Source organism: Capra hircus, chromosome 4 (genome assembly GCF_001704415.2).
Source record: "Capra hircus breed San Clemente chromosome 4, ASM170441v1, whole genome shotgun sequence".
NCBI lineage: Eukaryota > Metazoa > Chordata > Mammalia > Artiodactyla > Bovidae > Capra > Capra hircus.
This window is the reverse complement of record NC_030811.1, coordinates 116,593,479-116,599,103: the sequence shown is the minus strand read 5'-3', so window position 1 is coordinate 116,599,103 and position 5,625 is coordinate 116,593,479. Positions and strand designations below refer to the sequence as shown.

Genomic DNA, 5,625 nt, shown 5'->3' with positions numbered 1-5,625 from the left:
GGGAAATTTCAAACTCTAAGCAGCACATTATAATTCACCAGCTAACACATCTCATTCTTATCCTGGATAAGTGTCAGTACCAGACTTTCAGGCCTACCAGGAAAAAGCAGAGAGTTGCCCCAGTTAAGCTATAAGATTATCCAATCTTTTGCATTATTAAACTCAGAATTTAAGAACTTTATATATTGTAGAGCAATCTTTAGAGTAATCAGCCCATGCAAAGTGGGAAGACTCTGAGCTCACCCCTTCCCCAAACTAGAATATATAGAACAGCCACCTCTGAGAAGGAGCTAAAGACCAGCAGAACAGATTTTCTACAACTAAGCATATAAATAAAAGGCCACATGGGGATGGGGAGGAGGGGCAGAGATCTGGTGCAATAGAACCCATACCTCCAGAGCAGTGACTCACAATTGGGGGAATATTCTAAATGTGGAAGAAGGGGCCCAAGTCCCAATCAGGCTCCCCAGAAGAGGAGATAGGCCTCCTCGGTAATATTTGACTTTGAAAACTATCAGAATTTACCTCTAGAAAAGCGGCTGTGGGAAACCAAGACTTCTCTCTTAAAGGGCTCATACAGATTCGCTTCAAATCCTAGCACAAAGACAACAGCTTGAAAAGCACCTGGATCATAGGAGAAGAAGACTCACTGATTAATTTTAAGGTGGGTACCATAGGGGCAGAATCAGATAGAAATTCCTCCAGGGACAGAAGTGCTCAGAGGTGCATTTTTTGAAATTCTCCTTCTACCTAGTCAGCTCAGTCTGATGGGCAACTTTTATGTCACTTTCCATCAACTTAACTAACACTGTACACACCACACTGACATTCCCTTGAGGACAAGCCCCACTCAATTCACCCACCCAATGGCTGGCGTCTCCAAACCACCTCTGATCCTCCACTGCCTGCTCATGCCACCAACACTCCTAAGCAGCTCACCCTCTGGGATGCCAGAACCACACAGCAGCAAGCCCATAAAACTTATGTTTGAGCCTCACAGCCAATTGTACAGGAGCCAGTTTTGCTCTCCAGTGCACCCACAACAGTCATGACATGGACAAGCCTCATGACTATTTAACAAATATACCTAATACATAGAAACAAAGAGAGAGAGACAAAATAAAGAGGCAAACATCTTCCAAACAAACAAGACAGAACAAGATAAAAACTCAGACAAAGAACTGAATGAAAAGGAGATAAGCAATTTAATATATTAAGAGTTCAAAGTCATAGTCACAAAAATCTCACTGAACTTAATCGAGGGAAAAAACATGAGGTTGGCATAAAAATGTAGTGATTTTGGAATCCACTCCAACTTAAACAGTAATCAAGTTAAAATAGACTATTATACATAGATTGTTACACAAAAACCTCATGGGAGCTACAAAATGAAAACCCACAACAAATGTAACAAATAAAGAAAAATAAATATAAATACAACACTCAGTTCAGTTCAGTTTTGTTCAGTTCAGTTCAGTCATTCAGTCATGTCGGACTCCTTGTGACCCCATGAACCACAGCACACCAAGCCTCCCTGTCCATCACCAACTCCCGGAATTCACTGAGACTCGCATCCATCGAGTCAGTGATGCCATCCAGCTATCTCATCCTCTGTCGTCCCCTTCTCCTCCTGCCCCCAATCCCTCCCAGCATCAGAGTCTTTTCCAATGAGTCAACTCTTCACATGAGGTGGCCAAAGTACTGGAATTTCAGTTTTAGCATCATTCCTTCCAAAGAAATCCCAGGGCTGATCTCCTTCAGAATGGACTGGTTGGATCTCCTTGCAGTCCAAGGGACTCTCAAGTGTCTTCTCCAACACCACAGTTCAAAAGCATCAATACTTCAGCACTCAGCTTTCTTCACAGTTCAACTCTCACATCCATACATGACCACTGGAAAAACCATAGCCTTGACTAGATGGACCTTTGTTGGCAAAGTAGTCTCTGCTTTTCAAAATGCCATCTAGTTTGTCCATAACTTTTCTTCCAAGGAGTAAGCGTCTTTTAATTTCATGGTTGCAGTCACCATCTGCAATGATTTTGGAGCCCCAAAAAATAAAGTCTGACACTTTTTCCACTGTTTCCCCATCTATTTCCCATGAAGTGATGGGACCCGATGCCATGATCTTCGTTTTCTGAATGTTGAGCTTTAAGCCAACTTTTTCACTGTCCTCTTTCACGTTCATCAAGAGGCTTTTTAGTTCCTCTTCACTTTCTGCCATAAGGGTGGTGTCATCTACATATTTGAGGTTATTGATATTTCTCCCAGCAATGTTGATTCCAGCTTGTGTTTCTTCCAGTCCAGCATTTCTCATGATGTACTCTGCATAAATGTTAAATAAGCAGGGTGACAATATACAGCCTTGACGTACTCCTTTTCTTATTTGGAACCAGCCTGTTGTTCCATGTCCAGTTCCAACTGTTGCCTCCTGACCTGCATACAGGTTTCTCAAGAGGCACGTCAGGTGGTCTGGTATTCCCATCTCTTTCAGAATTTTCTACAGTTTATTGTGATCCACACAATCAAAGGCTTTGGCATAGTCAATAAAACAGAAATAGATGTTTTTCTGGAACTCTTTTGCTTTTTCCATGATCCAGCAGATGTTGGCAATTTGATCTCTGGTTCCTCTGCCTTTTCTAAAACCAACTTGAACATCTGAAAGTTCACAGTTCACGTACTGCTGAAGCCTGGCTTGTGTAACAAATAAAGAAAAAGAAATATAAATACAACACTAAGAAAGTCATCATATCACCAAGGAAGAGAACAAGAGAAGAAAATAGCAGAGAAGAATTACAAAATGCAGAAAACAATTAAAGTGAAAATAAGTCCATACACAAAAATAATAGCTTTAAAGGTATGTGTGTTTAGTCACTCAGTCATGTCCAACTCTTTGGGCTACACAAGTGTTCTTGCAACAGGTTATTCAAGCAAGGTTGAATAGCCCACCAGGTTCCTCTGTCCGTGGCATTCTCCAATCAAGAATACTGGAGTGGGTTGCCCTGCCCTCCTCCAGAGGATCTTCCCAACCCAGGTCCCCTACATTGCAAGGAGATTCTTTATTATCTGAGCCACCAGGGAAGCCCAAGAATGCTGGAATGGGTAGCCTGTCCCTTCTCCAGGGGAACTTCCCAACCCAGGAATTGAACCTGATCTCCTGCATAGCAGGCAGATTTCTTTACCAGTTGAACAACCTGGGAGGCTCATGAATTAAATGCTTTGATCAAAAGATATAACAAGACTGAATGGATTAAAAATGTAAAAACTATATATGCATTCTACAAACGACTCTGTTCTGAACTAAATACACATGTAGATTGAAAGGGAAGAGATGGAAACAATACGAAATTTTGGATATAACATTGTAAATAATTATGCACTAAACATAGGAGCTCCTAATACATGCAGCAAGTATTAACAGACATAAAGGAAGTAATTGAGAGTAATACAATAATAGCAGGGGAATTTAACATCCTACTTACATCAATGAGTAGATCATCAAAACAAAATCAACAAGGAACACTGGCCTTAAACGACACATAAAAGCAGATTGATTTAATCCATATATATAGGACATTTCATCTAAGAGCAGCAGAATATACATTCAGTACACATGAAACATTCTGCAGGATGGATCAAATGCTAGGCCAAAAAATGCATCTCATAAATTTAAGATTGAAGTCATATCAAAGATCTTTTCTGACCACAATCACATGAAATTAGACATCAAGTACAACAAGAAAACTGGAGACAAATAAAGGTGGAGTCCATCTTTCACAAAAATAAGAAGGCTCACTTTGTGCTCAACTTTGTTTGAATAACCTATTGCAAGAAGAATACTTCAGGCCTGGGGAATTATCTTCAGTTGCACACCAGCTAGGTGAGTAAGAGACAATGAGAAATGGCAGAAGAAGTGCTAGTGAAGATTATCACACATTTTTGCAGCAGCCTTCTGGAAATATGGACCACAGGGCTTTTTACTCTATTCAAGTTATAAACAATGCCTTGAAAGTTCAGAGCTTAGAACTAATCCTGTTTAGCACTCCAGAGTGTCAGAAGCTCTGGATCAATCCAAAAAATGAAAGATTATTTATATGCAGTTATAAAGAACACTGATTTATAGTTAGAAAATTAGGAAAACAGTGGTTCAACTTGAAGTTTCTCTTGACAGGTCCAGAACTAAGATCACATTTCTTTCGCTTTTCTTGGCTCAGTTATAACAGGAAGGTTATTCTATATTTGTTGTTAAGGATGATCTGCCAGATTGTGACCAACTCCTGCAGATGACCAGAGTCCAACAAATGCATCGACCAAAACTTACTGGAGAAGAATTAGCACAACCCAAAGAACAGAGAGTACAGAAAACAGATCTAGAACGTGTCTTAGAATAAATGATGGTCAGGTCTAGTCAAGGCTATGGTTTTTCCTGTGGTCATGTATGGATTTGAGAGTTGGACTGTGAAGAAGGCTGAGCGCCGAAGAATTGATGCTTTTGAACTGTGGTGTTGGAGAAGACTTTGAGAGTCCCTTGGACTGCAAGGAGATCCAACCAGTCCATTCTGAAGAAGATCAGCCCTGGGATTTCTTTGGAAGGAATGATGCTAAAGCTGAAACTCCAGTACTTTAGCCACCTCATGTGAAGAGTTGACTCATTGGAAAAGATGCTGGGAGGGATTGGGGGCAGGAGGAGAAGGGGACGACAGAAGATAGATGGCTGGATGGCATCACTGACTCGATGGATGTGAGTCTGAGTGAACTCCGGGATTTGGTGATGGACAGGGAAGCCTGGTGTGCTGCAATTCATGGGGTCTCAAAGAGTCGGACATGACTGAATGACTGAAACGAACTGAACTGAATGCTAGACAAAGATGAGCAGATTTTCAAAAGGCTCTGGCACTAACTCTCCAAGAAATTGACATGGAAGGTGAAAAAGCAGATCTCCACAGGGCTATTAAGCGCAGTATGCAAGGTATTTCCAGTAATACTATGTCAAGATATTCCACAGACCTCAGTTTCACATCTTACTTTAGAAGAGCTATGGAAGAGATGAGAAGCCTACTTTGAAAAGTAGCAGCAGTAGCAGCAGCAACAAGGTCCACCAGGACAGCATACACATCTATGTGAAAAGCTGAGCACAAGTTCAGGAGCACTTATCAGTGATCTAGGTGATTCTATGAATGAAGAAGACATGCTTCAGGCAGCTGTGATGATGTCTTTAGAAACTGTTAGAAGTAACTTCAAAACAGAAGGGAAAAATTATATTTCACAAATCATTTAGATATTCAGTCTTTCCAATATTGTCCTGTGTGATTACAGCATAGGGTGCATTTTGATAATGTACCAAAGAGAAACATTTTCAACAGAGGAATTAAGACTTAAGTGGTTTGCAGACAAATAGATGAGAGGGTGAAAAATACATCAGTTATAGATAATAATCCTCCAAACACTAGTCAAAGAGGCATTAAAAAATTAAATTTAAAATAACTTTAACCATCTAACTGTTCTTTTTGTGTGTTTTTTGAATGTTCAATATCTAACTCATCAAAAATTAGGGCATTTTTCTTGGATCTTTTTGCAGACCAACTAATTATAATGAGCTCTGGCCACAGAATTTCCCCACATTTTGTC

At 40.3% G+C, this 5,625-nt stretch overlaps 1 pseudogene; it reads left to right on the top strand.

Annotated features, from left to right (window-relative positions):
- Positions 867-5,275, top strand: LOC102173063 (annotated as a pseudogene).